The 23,006-nt window shown below is 37.3% G+C and overlaps 1 protein-coding gene across 15 annotated transcripts in view; it reads right to left on the bottom strand.

Annotated features, from left to right (window-relative positions):
- Positions 1 to 23,006, bottom strand: part of LOC106867760 (3',5'-cyclic-AMP phosphodiesterase 4C) — a 702,494-nt gene that overhangs the window by 29,223 nt on the left and 650,265 nt on the right. The window lies entirely within an intron of this gene.

The raw sequence follows: 23,006 nt of genomic DNA, 5'->3' as shown, positions 1-23,006 counted from the left end.
TTACTTCTTCTTCCTCTCTTTAATATAATACCTTTTCTCTACCTCTAACATATTTTTCATAACATAGAAACGTAAAAACACACACGACCACACATACGTGATCTGTGACAACAACATACACATAAACACATACACAATTCAACATTATAGATATAAGATTTAGTTTCTGTGTTTCTTATATAAACACGTGCACGCATTGCTATTTTATAACTGTCTTCCGTTCTCTCTTTCTCTCTCTTCATTGCTACCATCTCTATTCCTTTCTCCCCCCCTCTCTCTTCCTCTTCTCTCTCACAAAACATTCACTACAATATAACTCATGTTCGTCAATGTTTGGTAAATATACCACGATTTTCACTAGGGTGTTAGTGTTAGGGTTTATGTCTCTCTCTCTCTCTCTCTCTCTTTCCCCCTCTTTTACTCTTACTCTCTATATTATATGTTGAGCGTGTAATTACTGCACTGGAAAGTTCACATCGAAAAAATTCCATTGATGTAAACATTTTTAAATTTCGTTTACTTTGTGTGATTTAAGGGAGATTTGACTGTTGTTTCTAACAACTTTTATATTTCTTACCTTCTACCTGTACACACAATCATTGACAACAATATAACTCATGTTCGTCAATGTTTGGTAAATATACCACGATTTTCACTAGGGTGTTAGGGTTCGGGTTTTAGGGTTAGGGTTTAGGGTTAGGATTAGGGTTAGTGTTACGGTTAGGTTTAGGGTTTTAGGGTTAGGGTTGAGTAATCGTGCGGGTGTTAATCTGAAAAATTACAGTGGGTGTTAATCTGAAAAATTACACGGTGGTGCACCAGCATGACCGCAGCCACTTGGCTGAAACACATAAATAAAATAAATAAATAAATAAAATATGTGGAAAGTACCGACCCTGCCATCTATTATAACTTTTGTTGTTCTGTTTAATATATACATAGATTATGCCTCCAAAGAAGAGTTTGCTAGGGAAAGAAAGCAACCAGTTTAAAATGACAGCAACAGACTGCAGCAATTCACCACATTCCAGAAGCTACTTTGAACATAATGCAAAATGGTGCATCAACATCTTCTGCCTAATCTGATAGAATTCTGGCAAAACTGTGTAGCAACAGATCGCCAGCAATTGCTTCATCAGAAATTGCCATCCTACCTCCTACTAAAAGGGATTACCCTACTATATATATATAATCAGGGCAGCACAAAAAGTTGTTTTGCACAAGCATTTCTACAGCCAATTAGATGGATGAAATTTACGTATGCTTAATAATGTTACACCTTCAGACTTTCCCTATTAATTTCATCGTCTTTTGAATTATGAACATATTTACATCATACGGGTTTTTCCGTTGTAAGGCTTTCTTTTTTAGTTGATTTTCACCTAGCAAGACTTATCGAAGAAGGCGTAATAAGTCACACCTGGACAAGGTCGGGTTATACTGCTAGTATAATATAAAGTATTTCCAAAAACTTGATGATACCTAATGCGAATGTTTTTCTTAGATTTATTTTAAACTTCAAGCAAATTTATGTCAATTGTTATTGATTATGATGATGATAATCCTTTCTACTATAGGCACAAGGCCTGAAACTTTAGGTTAAGGGGCTAGTTGATTACAGTGCATTACTAGTACTTATTTCATTGATCCCATGAAGGCAAAGTCGACCTCAGTGGAATTTGAGTGTTGACAGCAGATGGTTTTTCTGACCTTTCCATAAGAATTGAAAAAGCAAGTACTCCAATCTGGTCAGAGTTTTCTTAGGGCAAGACAGCAGTACACCACTGAGGTGATGTATGCATTTTCTACTTCTGCCCAGCCTTTCAGAAACAGCTTCTTTTATGCTCATGTGTGGGTAAGCTTGGCAACTCTGACTATGACCTCTTCTCAGTTGATATTGACATGGAGGTTTGGTCTGAACCAGACTGAGCACTTTCACTGAACTTCCCATCCATCAACAGAAATCACTGCTAGTCAACATGGACTTGCCTCTCTAAGAACCTAGATGCAAACCCACTGATTTGTCCTGGTTTATGTGTGCCCCTGTACATACCTGATATTCTTTCAGTATAGTATTTTAGTGAGAGTGGTTACTAATTTAAAGTATGAAAGTGTTTGTGACAAAGTCCATTTAATGTGCTTCTGAGAAGCATATGTAATGAATGCCAGAAGGCAGTTTGTAAACAAAACATTGTAACTTTATTAAAATAGGAACGAATGCTGACAAGTATCAAGAGGTGTAGCCTGTATGTGTGAGTCAGGTAATGCATTATAACTTTCTTTTGGCACAAAATGATTCCGTTGAAAGCCATTGTAAGCTAATGGGAACAAAGCTAGCTTAAACAAAAATATACAGTTCAATACAGTTCAATTGTGGCTGATGTCATCCAGACTTTCGAGTAGTGAAGTTAGCATAAACGAACTAGGCTGCTCAGGAGGTGACAAGTTGAGAGCCAATGTGACTCCAAGTTGGTTGCATGAAGTTGGTGGTGAACAAACAAACGCTGTTTCATGTTGGAAGAATTGTTGCTGCTATGCCATCTTCTTGCCAACTGCCTAAAACTCTCGCTTCTCTGCTAAGGCAGATAACTGCTGTTTGTTTGCCTTTGCATCCAGCCCTGATTGACTGTACAATGCTGTGGTAGCACAAATAGCTTTCTTGACTCACTACAGTGTTAATCATTTCTGTATCCGAAGAGTTTGACACTGGATCAACCAAAACCTGGAACTCCATTGACACTCTCATTCTGTTTTTCTTTCTAGCTTGTTTTCATGCTTATTATCACTCCATGCTTCCTCTAGCATGGCCATTACTGTGGCCTTGTCCCTATAAGAAGGTACGTTCGGGGCCCTGACCTTGGACACTTGATGTCCCATGTATAGGGGGAGCATCACAAACTGGTTGGAGGAGCAGGTCATTGTAGCCTTCCTGCACACTTCCTCTTCATTGCTGCAGATAGCTACCACACTCTCTTATTGCCTTCATCAGCAGATATAAACTATGGAAGGCCACACCTCTTCCAGACATTTTCTGTTTTGGCTGGGGAAAGGTATTGTGGCTTTCTTTTTTTGTAATTAATGCACTTATATATTATTGATCTTTTTTTGGTGCAAATCTTCTGGGAGAGACATGATGCTGGATGGAATAATAATATTTTTTTGATATTTTTCAATGGCCTTCACTTTCCCTTGCAGGAGGTGGGTGACCCTTTTATTTGTAATATTTGTGAAGGAAGTTCCTTTCAGTGTGTTTTGTTACTATCTAGGTAAAAAGGATTACTGTTGTCTTCCATGTTGATACTGTTGATGTCGTTATTGTTGATGATAGTTATACTATAATAGCTGAAATCGTTTGTTTCATTACTGTTATTGTTGATGTTGTTGTTACTGGTTTCGTTACTATTTTTGTTATAGTTATCATGGGTCATGCTGGTGTTAGTGGTCTTGTTTTGGCTGTTGATATTGTTGGTAATGGTGGTGGTTCGTAGGTTTTTTGCTAATGTCAATGGGAGTGATGACTGCCACTCATTGTTTTAGAAGCTACATTTTCTCCCACAACCACTCCTCTATTTAAAATTGTGCTGGTCACCTTGTGAAAAAGAAGAAATGATTGAAAATATATATCCAAAAATGTTTTCTATGATTGAAACAGGGTGAGACTTTTCCAGAGGACACCTGGATACATCTGCAAGACAATAGTTACAATTTCAGCTGTTGAAAACAGCAAAAGAAAAGCAAATTTAGAGAAAACTCACCAGCAATGATTTGAGAGGGGATTCAATGTGTGATACCAAATAATAATAATAATAATAATAATAATAATAATAATAATAATAATAATAATAATAATAATAATAATAATAATAATTAACCAGTTGAGAATTCCCTTAATGGTTGATGATATGTGCATCTCTGATCACGATTAGAAATAGGTGGGGAGCATCATAGCCATGTGTTGAGAGTTCTTTGGGGTTTGAATAGCTCACCTCTGAAGACATGAGTGTTTTGTTCAACAACTTTAAACAATCCTTATTCAGGAACCTTTTGAGTAGGATGGGGTACTTGACCTGAAGAAAATTCTAACTAGGCCCCACCTGCAAGGTCATGTGCTGTTTTTCTTGATATGAGATCAACATATCACATATGGTTGTGATGCATGTGCCTGGTGTACCCTTATCAGATAGGTAGTCATGATGAGTGTACTGGGCTTCGTATACTGGACTTTGTATATTGCACCCCAGTGTCACTTTGATGGCATACACTGTTCTCTCAGTCAATAATAATAATAATAATAATTTATTTACAGTTTCAATGTGTTGAACTGGAATATGAGTGAAATAAGGAAGACTGACAGGAAAATCCGTAAGCTGCTGACTTGCAATAAGATGTATCACCCAAAGGCAGATGCAAATCTTCTTTACTTTTCCAGATCTCAAGGAGTTCGAGGCTTGATCCAATTTGAAATCTCTTACAAAACCACCACAACTGGACTGGCAAAATATCTTGAAACATCTAATGATTGGATGCTAAAGCTGGTTGAAAACCACGAAAGATATAAGAAACTTTATTCTATTATGAAGGAGAGCAAAAAATTTTCAAGTGAGTTTATGCATAATACCCAGGTTGAACAGCATGATGGAAGTGCAGCAAATGTAGTCGTAAAGAAGATGAAATCAATAGCAAAGCAAAATGCATATAAACAATTGGCTGATAGGTGGGAACAAAAATCTCAGCATGGCAAATATGTGGCCTGTAGCACACAAGTTGATGTAGACCAGAAGCACACCTATCAGTGGTTACAGAGCTCAGGGCTAAAGGCAGAGAGCAAAGGCTTTATCTTGGCTGCTCAAGATCAAAGACTATTGATCTGAAACTATCAAGCCAATGGAGTAGACCCAAAGTGCCGATACTGCAATGATGGGATTGAAACAGAGAACCACCTAATCTCTGAGTGTATCAAAACATGACAAAGTTGGCCAATATTTACATTGAATAATGTGTCAGCATTAAAAATCAAAACTGCTGACAAATAGTACAAGCACCACCCTGAGGCTGTAACTGTGGGAGAAAATGTAACAATTCTTTGGGACTTTCCAGTATTTACAGGCTGGATCATCAAAGCAAATAAACAAGATATTGTTGTGAAAGACCAAAACAATAAAGTCTGCTTATTGATTGACATGAGCATACCTGTGACCATAATATCTCAGCAAAAGCATTTGATTAGCTCAGAAAATATAAAGATTTACTAATTGAAATCAAAAAGATGTGGCATCTCAAGATGGTTACAATACCAGTGATTGTAGGAATTGAAAATTATTTAATGATTTCTGGCTTACCATCCAAGCAAGAAGTGCAAAAGATTGTCTTGACTGGTACATCACATGTACTGAGAAGAGCATTGTCACTGTGAATTTTCTTTCCTTTTTTCCCCTTTATTTTATTTTTCGTTTATTCTTTTATTTGTTTCAGTCATTTGACTGTGGCCATGCTGGAGCACCGCCTTTAGTTGAACAAATCAACCCCAGGACTTATTCTTTGTAAGCCTAGTACTTATTCTATCAGTCTGTTTTGTTGACCTACTAAGCTATGGGGATGTAAACACACCAGCATCGGTTGTCAAGCGATGGTGGTGGGGACAGACACAGATACACAAACACACACACACACACACACACACACACACATACACATATACGATGGGCTTCTTTTAGCTTCCATCTACCAAATCCACTCACATGGCTTTGGTTGGCCCAAGACCATAGTAGAAGACACTTACCCAAGGTGTCACACAGTGGGACTGAACCTAGAACCATGTGGTTGGTAAGCAAGCTACTTTATTTCATTATATTGGCTATAAAAGCCGTACACAGATTAGGTAGCTGTGGGTTGGACAAAGAAATTAATGTGATGAGGATGATAACGACAAAAATGAATAAAAATGGGAGGGGCCCGCCGACAGATAGCCCCTCGAAAACACTTTTCAATTTAAAAATCAAAGATTCACAAGATACAAAAATTCAATTTTCATTAATCTTCCTCATCCAGGCCCCCAAGTAAGTTTCCTGCCACCTGCAGGAAAGCCTGCATTGGCAGGCCCGGATGGAGGAAAATAAAATCCTCCTTCAACCTGCTCTGTCAGTGGCACTGACAGAGCCTCTCACTCCGGTGGCACACTTCCCACTGGAGGAGCATCGGTTTCAGATGGTGGCACAGCAACATCCGCCGACCGTCTTCCGTTTCTTTTTTTTTTCTTCTTTCTTTTCCTGGTTGCGGGAGTCGGGGCCTCCACCGGCACACCCGGTGGGGACCTTCTCCTCTCTCGCAACCTGCACTTCACCTGGTGAGCAACAGTAGTTGCTCACCTTCCTCTTCCTTTTTGTCAAAGCCAACCCCTCAACAACTTACTCCGCCTCTCCCTGCAATGGGAGAGTGGAGGGCACCTTCACCTTTCTCTGCTCCAGGGCCTTACCATGGCCCCTTAGGCAGTCCTTTCTAATGTGGTCCGACTCCAGGCACGAGTGACACTCAAGTATCACTGGATACCTGGAGCCAGCCATTTTTAAAAAGTCAGGGAAAGTCATTTCACCTGCGGTCACTGGGGTCCATAGGGTCAAAGTCGCCTTTTCACCCTCCCAGCTGACCGCAGGCATCACCTTCACATCTAAGAGCCTGGGCCCACTATCCCCCAGGCCCCACCGGATGACATCTGTGATCCACCCCGCTTTGGTGCCCGGGGGAAGCGCACATACCCAGGCTCTTATCACCCTCTTCCCACAATAAGTGGGAAGAAACAAAATTTCTTCCCCTTGCAGGGGCTGGCTAGCTACACTACCAGCTTCCTCAGGGGAGTCAAACAGCAACCACACGGTTGAATATTTGACTCCCCTGGCTATAAAGTATTTTTTAGCCGGCAAACACCCTGCCAGCTCTTTTTCTATAATATCCCTATTGAAGAGGGCGATGGCATCACGATGGTAAGCAAGCTACTTACCAAACAGCCACTCCTGTGCCTGTGTTTACCTTTTTATTTTTTATTTGTCCCTTTTTCTCTCTGTCTTTCTTCACCTTTTTTCTATCACATGACTTTGTAAATGAACATTCTAGTGTGTTCATTTTAATGGCTTATCAATGTATGCAGTGAGTTTCTTTGCCCTAGGTGTCAGGGAGACTATTGGCAAGAAATGGAAAGAGAACTGAGAAAAGATGATGATGATAATAATAATAATAATAATAATAATAATAATATAATAATAATAATGATAACAACAACAACAACAACAATAACAACAAGAGAATTATAAGATCTTATAGGACTTCTCTGTAAAAACTGACTATGCCATTGAGGTAAGAAGACCAGATATTGTCATAGAGGACTAAATAAAGAGTGTAAGATCATAGATTTTGCAACTCCCTATGATAGCAGAGTCGATACCAAAGAAATGGAAAAAAAATTAAGAAATATCAGGATCTAGCCAGAGAGCAGAGAAGACCGTGAAGACCAAGACAACAATTATTCCTATAGTAATTGATGCACTTGGCACAACACCAAAAATGCTAACTAAAAGACTGAAAGAAATTGGAATTGAAACTTTCATTGTCAACTAGCAGTAAAGTACCATTTTATATTCTGCAAGAATCCTGAGATTTAAGGAGACTTGTTACGAAACCTCAAGATAAAATACCTGCTAACTAAATCCTCCTCCTCCTCCTCCTCCTCATCATCATTTAATGTCTGTTGTCTGCTGGCATGATTTGCATGGTTTGACTGGGCTGGCAACCTGGAGGGCTGCACCAGACTTCAGTCTGATTTGGCATGGTTTTCTATGGCTGGATGCCCTTCCTAATGTCAACCCCGCTGAGAGTGTAATGGGTGCTTTTATGTGCCATTTACATGACACCGGTATCTGCCACAACTGTGATTTTGCTCAGCTTGATAGATCTTCTTCTCAAGCATGACATAATGCTAAAGGTCTCGGCCATTGCCTCTGTGAAGCCCATCAATTGAAAGGAGCTCAGCCATTTTGCCTCTATGAGGCCAAATGCTTGAAAGGAACTCAACCACTTTGCCTCCGTGAGGCCCAATGCTTGAAAAGTGTTCTTTACATGCCACCAGCATGGGTACACTTGGCTTGTTGGATCCCCTCAAGCACAGCATATTGCCAAAGGTCTCAGTCACCAGTCATTGTCTCTGTGAGGTTCAAAGTTTGAAGATCATGCTTCTCCATCTTGTCCTATATCTTCCTGGGTCTACCTCTACCACAAGTTCCCTCCACAGTTAGAGATTGGCATTTCTTTACATAGCTGTCCTCATCCATATGCATCACATGACCATACCAGTGCAGTTGTCTCTCTTGCACACCATATCTGATGCCTCTTATGTCAACTTTTCTCTCAAGATGCTTACACTCTGTTGAACATGCAATACTGACATTGCACATACAGCGAAGCATACTGACTTCATTTCTTTCAAGTCTACACATGTCCTTAGCTATCACAGCCCATGTTTCACTGCTATGCAGCATAGCTGTTTGCACACAGGCATCAAATAATCTGCCTTTCACTCTGAGAGAGAGGCCCTTTGTTGCAAGCAGGGGTAGGAGCTCTCTGAACTTTGCCCAGTTTAATTTTATTCTCACAGCTACCCTCTTGGAGCATCCACCTCCACTACTAACTTGGGCACCTAGATAACTACCTCTAGCTTGCCCTTCTGGCAATTGATGGAGTCTATTTTCTGCCCATTTTCAGCGTTTATTGTACTTGTGCATCTTCCGCATACAAAAGCTAGTTTCCCTGTTAACCTTCCTCTGATATTGCTGCACCTTTTATGTGTCCAAAGCTTACACTGGGTGCATCTTATGGAGTTACTACCTACACCTTTTCTAGAGATTGAGCAAGGCCATCTACCTGAAGGGATTTGTGATTTGTCTGCCTTCCTACTTACTAAGACCTTGGTTTTTGCTAGGTTAACCCTAAAGCCCTTTGATTCTAGACCTTGCTTCCATACCTGGAACTTCTCTATTTCAGGTAGTGATTCAGCTATAAGCACAGGGTCATCAGCATAGAGGAGCTCCCTGGGGCAGCCTGTTTTGAATTCCTCTGTTATTGCCTTGAGGACTATGATGAACAAGAGGTGGCTGAGCACTGATCTTTGGTGAACCCCTACTTGTATCCTAAATTCTTCACTGTACTCACTACCAACCCTCACCTTACTGGTAGTATCCCTGTACATAGCTTGTACAGCTCTCATCAACCATCGTCTATCCCTAGTTTCCACATTAACCACCTGATAATGGATCAGGGGACCCTGTCAAAGGCTTTCTCCAAGTCAATAAAGGCCAAGTACAGAGGTTTATCTTTAGCTATGTATTTCTCCCGCAGCTGCCTCACCAGAAATGTAGCATCAGTGGTACTTCTCTCTGGCACAGAACCAAACTGCATCTCATATAAGCTAACTCTATGGCTCTCTCTGCAGCTTTCACCACCTGATCCAATTATCTGACACCTCTGTAATTATTTCTATAGAAGGCATAACTTTTACCTTTGTAGCAGTTGACAATGGTGCTGCTACATCAGTTATTGGGTGTGACTCCTTCATGAACCACCTTATTTATAATACGGGTAACTAGACATAACCCACACCACTAAATATTTTAAGCAGCTCAGTGGAGATTCCTGATGAGCCAGGGGCTTTTCCTGTCTTCATATCTTTAATTGTTTTTATCTACCATGGAACTGTCGATTCAGGTAGCCAGTCCCTCAATTGGATCAAGATTAGGCAGACTCTCCTCCTCCCACTTATTCTCCACATTCAGCGCAGTCTTTTATAATGGCATTTACAAGCCTCTTTCTTTGCAGAATCATTAAATGCAAGTGCACCATCATCCATATGGACACATTTCTCTCCTATGACATCACAATTTTCTCTCACACACTGTCTTGCAATATGAAACACTTCAGTTCTTTGGTCCTCATGCCACTGAACATAGGCAAACTTCTTCTTTTCTGCTTCTCCCTTGGCTAGATAAACTTGTCTCCAATCCTCTCTTCTGGCAATCTGATACAGTACCCTGCTACCCCCGTTCTTCCAGGCTTTCCAGGCCTGTTTCTTAGCTTTAATGGCCCTGTCTAACGCATTGTTCCACAACCATGTTACCTTAGGTTTGGTAAGGTTTGGATGGTACTTTGCACCAGCTGCAGATTTGGTCTGTGGCACTCAGCAAGTTGTCCCTCAGGAATTCCCAGTTGCCTCCTATGTCACAAGCCTGTAGCTCCACCTCCCTTTCAAATTTCTCAAATAATGATTTCAAATTTGGCACAAGACCAGCAATTTTGGGGATGAGGTACATTGATTACATTAACCCCGGTGCTCAACTGGTAATTCTTTTAGTGACCCTGGAAGGATGAAGAGTAAAGATGACCTTGGCAGAATTTGAAGTTAGAACATAAAAACGGATGAAATGCTGCAAAGCATTTTGCCCAGCATGGTAACAGAATTGTCAGCTCACCACCTTCATAATAATAATAATGGTCTCAGATTTTGGTACAGGGCTGGTAAGTTTGGGGGAGGGGGTAAGCTGATTACATCAGCTCTGGTGCTCAACTGGTACTTATTTTATCGACCCTAAAAGGATGAAAGACAGAGTTAACTTTGGTGGAATTTGAACTTAGAATGTAAGGATGACCAAATGTTGTTTTTTCCTGGCACAATTCTGTAAGCTCACTGCCTTAATAATAATAATAATAATAATAATAATAATAATAATAATAATAATAATAGTGGTGCTAAATAAATAAATAAATAAATAAATGATGGCAATAAAAAGCAAATAGTTTCTTTTATATTTAAATTATATTAACAGAAACACATGGTCTAATGGAAAATAGAGGTACTGGTTAGAGTTGTTTCTCACTGCTTGTATCAAGATATGTAACTAAATGGGCACATTTCCGGGAAACAGCACTCTGCTCATAACAAACAACTTTAGTTTGTATTTGTTGTTGGTAGAGGAAAGAAGTCTGACAATTCATATTTAGTATTCTAGGTGCACAGAGTGAGGCGAAAATTAGAGTTCACAGCATATTTAGAGAACAATATTAAAATAGATATCCAATTAATCTCAGCTCACTCGCTCACATATTTTTTCAATAATGTCCTTAAAGAGTTGTTGAATATTATCTAGTTTGCAGTATAGTACAAATTCATTTTAAGCTTCTGCTGAAGCTTGCATTTTGAATCTCGTTCAAGTTGAAGGCTGGTTGTTATAGAAATATTAATATATAATAAGTCATCAAAGACTAAATATGAAGAAATAAATAGCCATGTAGGCTATGGATCAGACTATTGTGTCATGATTTTAGATTAACTGACAGTGGTCATGTTAGAGATTTACAGTGACACAAGATAAGGATTAAAGATTAGATAAAAGGTAACCAGACATACCCATAAATAAGGTAATACTCACACATGCACATGCACGTGTGTACGCACATACACACACACACACACACACACACGAATCTATTGATTTACCAGAAGCAATGAATGACAGAACCCAATGCATATGTGTAATGTATTCTTTGGTAGATTTCAACTGAAAGGTTCCTAATTTCAATACTGGAGTTACAAGTTTATAATCTTTCAAGCAGCTATTCTGAGCCTGCTTTGCCTTTGAAATATTTGCTGTTTTAATATATTTTTGAAATACTATAGGAATATAATGAAGAAAATGTTTATCTTAATGCTGCTTTAAAAAAAAAAAAAAAATTCCTTGCAGATGACACGTGCAAAATCAGCTGCTTCAAGCTCACGTTTTTTGTCACATTTCTAGCTCTCGTGGGAACATTCCAAACATCTTAAAGTTCATATAAGCAAGGTCACAAAAATAACTCACCTCTTGAAATTGCGTTGATGTATAAGTAGTATTGTAAAGTAATATTTTATAGTAATATTTTAAAACAATGGTTGTGTGCATATGTGAGTGTGTGTGTGTGTGTGCATTTTGCATGCAGCTGTTTATATGCATATAAACTTACACACATATACACACATGTACTCATATATGCTTATACACTCACACACACACACACACGCACACACACATGCAAGAGTTACAGAATGGAGTATGGGAAATTTGGACTACATATGTTTCATAGTGAGTGGAACTTCAGAAGTGGTAAAATCCAAGTGAGGTGTATACCGCCGGTTAATCTTCAGGCCAAGGATATCTTGATTAGATTAAAGGCTACATTGTTGCAAGGAGGTATATGTTGATGCAAAGATTCAATCAGAATGTGTGGAGGGCACAGTATGTGAGGGGTATATAAATGAGGGGAGAAATAAGTAATAGAAGAGAAAAATAAATAAATAACTAAAATAAAATATAGGAGAGTGAGAGAAAGGAGGAACTTGGACGGGTCGGTGGTAGATAATATAGTAGTTTTAGCTTAATCACAGAATTCAATAGTGGGATTGGCATTTGAAGAGAAGAGAAATTGGAGGGGAGATAAAAGATCAAAAAATATCTGCAACCTTCTGTCTAAAATAAACCACTATTGTTTCTGAAAGTTGTTTTTTTTATATCCACTACAGATTGCTTGAAGTTAACTTTCTTCCTACATCTCGATCTCTGGATTTTACATTTACACACACACACACACACACACACACACACAGACACACACACACACACACACACACACACAATGTACATAAATGCATATACATATGTTAAGTAAACAAATATTTATTAAATATTTCAAAACTAATATTTGTCTCTGAGCCAAGATGAAATTCAAGGAAACTGGTATTTACATAAGAGATACTTGTCCTCATGCATACAAGATACTACAATTCTGTTCTTTTGTTCAAACTGTCACTACCTTGAGTCAAATTTCTATGTATATGTACATATATTTGTGTGTGTGTGTGTGTGTGTGTAAGTGAGTGAGTGTGTGAGTGTGTGTGTGTGTGTGTGTGAGTGTGAGTGAGTGAGTGTGTATGTGTGTGTGTCAGTGCGTGTGTGTGCGTGTGTAAGTGAGTAAGTGTATGAGTGTGTGCTTGTTGTGTGTGCATGTGAGCATGTGTGTATGTAGTGAATGTTTATAACATGAATATATATTTACTTTTTACATTTTTCTTGATGAGATTGTGTGTATGTGTATATATGTATGTGTATATATATATATATATATATATATATATATATATATATATATAGTTCAAAAACACAATAACAAAAAAACAAAAAAACAACAAAGTGAGGACGTGATATGGATAGTATTATTGGACGCTCAGGAAAGGAAAGAGAGAGTGTATGACGTTTCGGGCGTAGCCCTTCGTCGGAAAGATGGAAAGTTCGGAGAATGGAAGAACGGAGAAAGAGGAAAATGGTACCGATGCCCACGAGGTTACATGATGAAATACATATATATATATTTATACATATATACATACAAGCACACACACACACACACACACACACACACACACATATATATATATATATATATATATATATATATATATATATATATATACAATCCCATCAAGGGAAAGTGTATGGTTTTGATTGACCAGATGCTCAATGATATACAATTAGTTGTTATGTATATATGTTCTCTCACGGTTTTAAGCCAGAGTTATTTTCCACATGACTAAAATATATATTTTTAAATGGAACTGACTAAATGATAAACTAAATTTATATGCATAATATTGCAAACATTCACTGCACTAGTTTTTTTTATATCTTTAATCTTTTACTAGTTTCAGTCATTGGACTGTAGCCATTCTAGGAAACCACCTGAAGGGTTTCATCAAACAAATCAACATCAGTACATATTTTTTTAAAGTAGTGTACTTATTCCATCAATCTCTTTTGCTGAATCACTGAGTTCTTTTAAGTTTCCTGATCCTAAAATTCTGATACTCCATGTCACCACACAAAATCATATATAAACTTTTATTCTAATCAAAATGTTAAAAAATATTTTCAAATGCAATTACCAATGTCTGCATATGGAGTTTATGTTCAAAAACATTTTCTCTGACTTCAGCTAAACATAAGAACATCAATAGCATTCTTAAGCTGATCATTGCAAGTAAAGAAGTTAAATACTTCTTACCTTCAACTTTAGACAAAAATAAAATAGTCAAAAATAGCATTGTATAGTACTATTATCAATATATACTTTAATTTAACAAAATGTGCAATAATTTCAAGAGTGGAAAGAGATTTATTAGTAAATAACGTGCATATTAAGCAAAAAAAAAAAAAAAAATGCTTACAGTTGAGGTAGAATTTATCCTCAATCATTTCCACATCCAAAATATCATCGCGCGAGTATACCATACTGTTGCTTAGAAGAGAAGTGTTTCAGAAAGCTTTGAGAAAGTTTTTAGCAAAAGTTTAATTTAAACAGTATAATTACTATCCCATAAATTTCCAGGCTGGAGCCAAACCAACGGTAGTATTCTGATGAATTTTATGTAAGAAAATAAAGTTGTGTCTGTCTTTGAAGAAAAACTTTTAGGTATGTATAAAGATTGAGAAGGCTGACCAAACACGTGATGTAGAAGTTTGGGCTTGAGAAAATGTACACCCCTCCTATCATCTATTTACTGTTTTCCATAATAATTGACAGCAGTAGCAGCAACAACATTAGCAATTCACACGACAACATATTCATTTATTACTTACTAGCAGAAATACCCGGCTTTGCCCGGGTTAAAGAGAATAATGAAATCTAAAAACGCCGTCTAGACTACACAACCCTCAACTGTTAGTAGCTACGATACCATATTTCTACATTAATAACTCTCCAATCCATGCCAGCATGGAACATAAACATTAAGTGGAATGCCAGTCTCTCATCTAGGAGGGCCTTGAAATCAATGTTACCAACTGGGGACTATGTGTGTCGTAGTGATAATAAAAAGACCCAAAGGAGGTCTGCAACGAAATAATTTTACTCAACACTTTGTAAGTGAATCAGTGGAGGCAAAGATGCGTCTCATTTACTTGACAATTTATGCACCACATTGCAGAAATCACAATGAAAGTATATCTGAAAGGGTAGTCTTACACTGCTGTACCGTTGAATTACAAATAATGCTCATCTGTTATGTTCGGGTTAAAATTTCATCAACATCAAAAATATATGAATTTTCATGGGAGTTATGGCCGTTATACATAGAATATAATTTCCAAATTTCATAAAGATCCGTTCAGTACTTTTGACGTAGTTTTGGATAAGAAAACAAATGACTAATGTGTGTGCATGTGTTTGTGTGTGATGGGTGTATATATGTATAGATATCTGTATGCATGTATATATATGTATATATGTGTACATATTACATGTACATCTATATATATATACATCTACACGTGTGTATACATATACATGTATGCATATAGATCTATATCTATCTATATATATCTATGCATATACGTGTACATATACATGTATATGTATACATATACATCTCTTTCTCTCTCTTTCTCTCTTTCTCTCTCTCTGAAAGTATCGAAATGTGATTGTTTCAGTTAGTGGAATAACGTGTACATATACATCTATATGTATACATATACATCTCTCTCTCTCTCTCTTTCTCTCTTTCTCTCTATCTCTTTCTCTCTTTCTCTCTTTCTCTCTTTCTCTCTTTCTCTCTCTCTCTGAAAGTATCTGTCATTACAGTATCGAAATGTGATTGTTTCAGTTAGTAGAATAGTTTCATTTTTAAAGTGAAAGTATTTGACATGAGTGTTTTTGTTTCACTTTTGACACGTAATACTTAAATAGTGGAGGAGATATGTTGCTGTGGGCTCGAACTCTGGAAGAAGTTAAAATTTTTTTTTTTACTAAAACACAACTGGAACCCTAAGTAAGGCATCTGTAAAATTTGAATGAAATTGGTTGCGTAGTTCTCGAGTTTTAGGGATTCACACAGACAGACAGACAGACAGACACACATTCTCATTTTTATATATATAGATTGTGACATGAAGGTTTTTAGGGCTATGTAAATTGTTTGAATACAAGTGAAATGACACGCTTTATTGGTTAGATAATTTGGGTAAATATATACATCTTTTACCTTGAGTTATACTGATACACACATACATGCACACACTCACACAGGCATGCATACATACATTATACATATGAATATATATGACTGAATGACTAAATGGTTATGAAATTTGCTTTGCATCTATAAGATCCCTGGGTTTTATTCAAGTGTATAGCATTTTCAATAAGTGTTATTATCATCATCATCAATTTAGGTATACAAAAACTAATATATACATATATACACATACAGGGTGATGATTTTTTATGTCTCCTTTCTTCAGGTTCACCTTGATGAATTGGTGAACAGTCAATGGCATTGGAGAGCATAAAGAGTAAAGTTGTAGTTGAGCAAAAGTTTGCTGACATGGACGGCTGGAAGCCAGCTGAATATTGGCTTCAAATGTTGGCACAAGGTCAGCAATTTCGTAGGAGAGGGTAACTTAGAAGACACAGTACAAATATTCTAAATGTGACTTATTGCGGCATTATTTTAATTGACTTTTAGTTTCACAACTGATAATTCTAGATACCAAACCCTTAGTATCTAGATAATTTGATAAAAAAAAAAAAAGTGGAAAGATTTGATATAAACATGAAATAACAACTTGGTCAACTAGTCTTTATTAATGGATTTATTACATAACTTTATGTGGAAATGACAATTAGAAGTAACCCCGCCATTTCCGCAAATCCCTTAATCTTCTATACAACATGACAAACATAGCTTTGCTTTATGAACAGAGAATAGAATGTTTTGACAGTTCAAGTCAATTGTTGGAACACGTTTTTTGTCACATGTCATTATAGGCCAGTTACATTTTTGTGGGAAAATAGGAAATAAAGTTGCCTTGAAATGCTCAAGACACGTGAAATATTAACACGTTTCCTTAGTAGCATGTAATAGACACGTGATTCAACAGAATTTAATACATTATTGCAGCAGACTAATAGAGGAGTTGCGCAATATCATATATAAAATATAGCTGAAATTTCAGGAGAGAGTGAGTAAAGCAAGAATTTCAGGTGAAAAGTTAGCTATTCTTATTTAATATATGGTGGTTGGTAAAGGGGTGGGTGGGAAAGAGCTTTGTTTATTATTATAGAGAATATCTAGGAATAGTTTCATTAAAAATATATAAAATGCAATTCTTTAAAGATAGAGAAAATGATACAGTCATATTTGCTTTTTTGAATTATAACATTACCTTCAAGTGAATTAATAATTATTGCACACTATTTGTAGGTTCAAACATGAGCTATTTACATCTAGACCTGATTTTCATTTCTTCTTTTAATATTATGTTAAATACATTTAACTACTGATGATTTATTAAAACCAAACTGTAAGATGGAAATTTACCAAAGATTATTTCAATAAATCTGATAAGTTTTCATTTTTTTTACTCTCAATTATTGTTGATGTGTTTATGAGGCACTGAATGAATTTCTAAATGATCACTTGACCTGCTAGATATAACAGCCAAACCTGCTTGAAATCATAATTACTGTCTTAAAAAAAATAAGTACACATCAGATAATGTAGACTTAAAATATTGTCTGAAACACAGATGAGAGAGTTACACTTCGAAAACCTGCTGGGATTAAACAAAAACAATAACTAAAGAGCATTTAATTAAACCTCCAGTATATAGATTTGCTAAGTAGGAGTAGGGACATCACTAACAGAAGTCACAGACCTTCTGACACAACTGAGTGGATCTTAACAGCACGTCTCTTACCCAGCATGTGACAGCACGTGACAGTGGTGTCTCTACTCGTATATTCTTGTATCGCTATGCAGGTAAAATGAGGCAAGGTGTCTTATATCCTACATCAGAATTTTCACTTTGTCTTTGCTTTTGCATCTCTTTCATCCTATTCACCAGTATGTGTCCTCTTGCCATGCCTATCCCTGGGAAATTTTAGTGGAATATTTAATCATCCTGCCACCATCGTCATGCACTTTGCACATTCTATGGACCTTCCAATACATCAAATAGCCTGAACTTTGTATACTTTATTTGCAACAAAAACATTAGCATTTTTTAACAATATACACCTATTCTGTGTATAGTCTGCAAACAATATGTAACAGCGGATGGAATTTATGTGATCTTTTGCTATTTCCTGCCAACTTGTGCAATCACCTTGGCAGACATACTATTATTGTTGTTGTGAACGTGACAAACTGACAGAATTGTTACCATGTTTGACAAAATGCTCAGCAGCATTTCTTCTGGTTTTATGCTCTGAATTCAAATTCCACATCTTTTTGGGGTTGATAAAATATGAGCAAATTGAGCACTGGGGTGAATCTAACTGACTAGACCCCTCCCCACAAATTCGAGGCCTTGAGCCTGTAGTAGAAAGGATTATTATTATTATTATTATTAATATTATTATTATTATTATTATTATTATTATTATTATTATTATTATTATTATGGCAGTGAGCTGGCAGAATCGTTAGCACATCAGGTGAAAGGCTTAGCGGTATTTCGTTTGCTGCTATGTTCTGAGTACAAATTCTGCAGAGGTCGACTTTGCTGTTCATCCTTTCAGGGTTCATCAAATAAGTACCACTGGGGTCAATGTAATTGATTTAATCTCTTCTCCCAAGCTGCCCTTGTGGCAAAAATTTGAAATCATCATCAACATTATCATCATCATTATTATTATTATTTTAATTAAGGTGGTGAGCTGGCAGAATCATTAGCATGCTGGGTGAAATACTTAGCAGTATTTTGCCCATTGCTATGTTCAAATTCCACCAAGGTCGATTTTACCTTTCATCCTTTTGGGGTATTTAAAATAAGTATCAGTTAACTACTGGAGTTGATGTAATTGACTATCTCCCTCCCCCAAATTTCAAGCCTTGTGCCTATATTAGAAAGAATTATTATTATTATTATCATTATTAAGGCATTGAGCTGGCAGAACTGTTAGTGCACTGGATAAAATACTGGTAAGCATTTTGTTCACCTTTATGTTCTGAGTTCAAATTCTGGCAAGGTTGACTTTACCTTTCAAGGTTGGCTTTGCCTTTCAAGGTCAGCTTAGCCTTTCAAGGTCGACTTTGTCTTTCAAGTTTAGTTTCTCCTTTCAAGGTCGACCTTTGCTTTTCAAGGTCAACTTTGTCTTTACAGAGTTGATAAAATAAGCATCATTTGAGTGCTAGGGTTGATTTAATCAATACCTCCTCCAACAAAATTGCTGGCCTTTGAAACTATTAAAATCCACCTGGTTTATGTTTAGTGTATTGTAACTTGTCCTTGGCGTTAGGAAGGGCATCCAGGTGTAGAAACTCTGCCAAATTAGATTGGAGCCTGGTGTTGCCATCCGGTTTCACCAGTCCTCAGTCAAATCGTCCAACCCATGCTAGCATGGAAGGTGGACGTTAAACGATGATGATGATGATGATGATGATGTATGTATGTATATAGACAGAAGATATCATCATCATTGTCATTTAACATCCACTTCCATGCTGGCATAGGTTGGTTAGTTTGACATGGAACTGGCTAGCAGAGAACTGTCCAGACTCTAGCTGTCTGTTGAAGCATGGTTTCTACAGCTGGATGCCCTTCCCAATGCCAACCACTTAGCAGAGTGTGCTAGGTGCTACAATATAGACATGTACATATATATACAATATATATATATATATATATATATATATCCTCCAAGCCGTGACAGAAGAATTCAAAATAGGATGCCAGTGAGAACTACTATATGCTACTGACCTTGCTTTTATTGCAGAATCTGTAGCAGAACTGGAGAAGAATTTCCAAGTATGGAAGCAAAACCTGGAATCAAAGCAAAGATAAAAGTTGTTGTTAGCAAGAAAGCAGATAAAACTCTCTTGCTACCAGGGAAACGGTCCTGCTCAATATGTAGAAAATGAATTGGAAGTAATTCCATTCACTGCATCCAGTGTAAGCTATTGACACAAAAGAGACATAGTGGAATCACAGGTTGACTAACAGATAAAATTGTCTTCATATATGGCAGATGCACAGGGACAGTAAGCACTAAGGACACCTGGGAATTAGACTCTCTCAAATGCCCAGGAGCCTCTCTCTTGATTGTCGAAAGTTTCTGATACTTAGGCGACCAAATTAGCAATAGTGGGGGATGTTCTGAAAGTATTGTTTCAAGAATAAAAATAAGATGGAGGAAGTTCAGAGAACTTTTACCTCACAGTAGAGAGACCTGGGCTCTGAATGCAGAAGGCATGCATTGACTAGAGAGGATTGAAGGTAGTATGCTCCACTGGATGTGCAACATCAGTGTGCACATATCACAAAGTGAAAAATGTGTTGAGAGAAAAGTTGGGCTTACGAGGAATCAGATGTGAGAAAAACAGCACCATGATGCAATTCACTCTGCCAGAAATTTGGAAACAACATGCTGTACTACTTAGCATTCCCACCAAAAGCTCCAATATGAACATTTCAGAGTGTTTGAGTGTCAATCTAAGGACATGTACCGAGAGTGATAAAAATCAAACATCAGATGCAGCATGCAAGAAAGAAGACTATGTTGGTTTGAACATGTGATGCATATGAATGAAGACAGTTGTATAAAGAAGTGCCAATTATTGAGAGTGGATAGCACTTGTGGAAGCGGGAGACCCAGAAAGACAAAGGGTGAAGTACAGAGGACTGATCTCGGGATGTTGGGCCTCATGAAGGGGATGACAATGAACAGAGATGTCTGGCGATATGAGGTTCTTGAGAAAACCCGCCCACTTCAGTAAAATTGAGTTCTAGAAGTAATGTGGGTTCCACCCACAGGCAATAACAATAAAACTTTTTCCACATCTTACCCCAACAAACCAAATCACATCTCTCTTCTTCTTCTTCTTCTTCTTCTTCTTCTTAGGGGTGATGTGGTTGCAGAAATTGTCTGGCAGCCATGACTAGGTTCTCTTGCTTGTGTGGCAACGGGACCCTATGTCCCGTTGCCAGACATAGGGTCTTCCAGCAGCCACCCTCTTGACCCAGGGCAGCACTACCTCCTCCAGGCACTTGATGTAGGCCTTCGTGTTGAGACTGAGGCTGTGTGAGAAGATGAATGGAGGCATAGCATCGCCATCACTAGTGATCACTCCAAACACCATGATATTGACTGGATGTTTGATTTTTATTACTCTCGGTACATGTCTTCAGATTGCACTGTCCTCAGATTGACACCCAAAAACGCTGAAATGTTCATATTGGCAGAGTGAATTGCATCATGGAGCTGTTTTTCTCACAGATGGTGCCCAGCTGACCTTATTATACTGTGTATTCAACAAAATCAAAAACAAACAATGCACATCCGTGAAATAAAAAATATAAAATGGCAACAATTTACCCATTACACCCTGTATATATATATATATATATATATATATATATATATATATATATATATATATATATATATGTATATATATATATATATATATATATAAGTCAAGGGTGTGAGGGGTACAATATAGTACAGGGTACAATATAGTGCACCAACAGGTGACAGCACATCACTGTGTGCACAGTGAGAGCTAACAGTGACCTTTATAAGGCAGTGTGCCAAATGACATCGCTGTTTACTTTGCAAGTTGTGCAATTTGATTAATGTGTATGTTGTAGTCTGCGATTTTGTTATAGACAGGAACAAAGAAGCAATGTGGATTTTTGCGTTAAACTTGGGGCGTCTGCTACATAGACATTAAGCATGCTTTGGCAAGCTTATAGCAATGAAGTAATGGGTCATACGCAATGTTTGAAATGGTACAGATACTTCAAAAGCAGAAGAACATCTCTGGAAGACGAGTGATCTGGAAGACCTGCCACAAGCATCAACCTCAGAAATGTGGTATTGTGCATCAAGAATTCATCCCTCAGGGCCAGACTTCCACTGCAATATTTTGAAGCATTAGAGGGAGAACATTTGGCGAAATTGACTGGTTCAAAAGAATAGGTACCAGACTTTGAAAACAAAAAGTACTGGGGTTGTTATGATTTGTTTGAGCAAACCATTCAAGACTGTGTCCCACCATTTAATTGTCTCTGTAAATAAGACTAGATTTCCATGCTACAACATCTGTCTCCTTTGAAACTCACAAACGCTGATGGTTTCAATTCGTTTGGTATGGGTGTGTTATCACATTCGACATGAGCAGCAATGTGCACATTGTCTGTTTATTTATTTAGTTTCAATATGTTATTCTGCACATACCAAACTGCATAATTATGTAAAATACACTCATCCATTAGCTCATACTTATACAATCACTTACACACCGATATACCATACATTTCTGAGTGTTTCCATACATACACGCATACACACACATACACTCGCACACAGAGACATGTACACACATACATGCATATATATAAAAAATATATATGTACATATATTCAGATGCACACACGCATACATATACTCACCTACAGATCAATAAACACCTTCACACCTATACCTAGATGCTTGTACATTTATCTACTCATTTTCATGTACATAGTTATATCGTTGAACACTCCATCATAAATACACATGCCTATACATACGTGAAGACGGTAAAAAATGGGTTTAGAGAGATAAAATAATAAATTATCTGTTTTATACACTGTTCCATCTGGAAAATGCATATTTGGTACAGTGGTTACATGTTGGAATTTTCTCATTGTGTTTATTCACTAGATTTTCATTACTCAGCAGAATACTCAGTGCTTCCTCAAGGCAAAAGGTCATATTTACCGGACAGTGAAGTACATGGATGTGCATTTTTTACTTTTGACCATTCTATTTGGTATTTAATTTTTGATTCTTTCAGTTCCTCAAATCACAATCAAATGGAAATTGTAGTTGTGACTGATGCCAGTGCCACCTGACTGGCTCCCATGCAATAAGCACCATGCTTGTGTGGGTCATTTCCA

Source organism: Octopus bimaculoides, chromosome 18 (assembly GCF_046866305.1).
Source record: "Octopus bimaculoides isolate indiv1 chromosome 18, ASM4686630v1, whole genome shotgun sequence".
NCBI classification, from domain to species: domain Eukaryota; kingdom Metazoa; phylum Mollusca; class Cephalopoda; order Octopoda; family Octopodidae; genus Octopus; species Octopus bimaculoides.
This window is presented reverse-complemented; position numbering and strand designations above follow the sequence as displayed.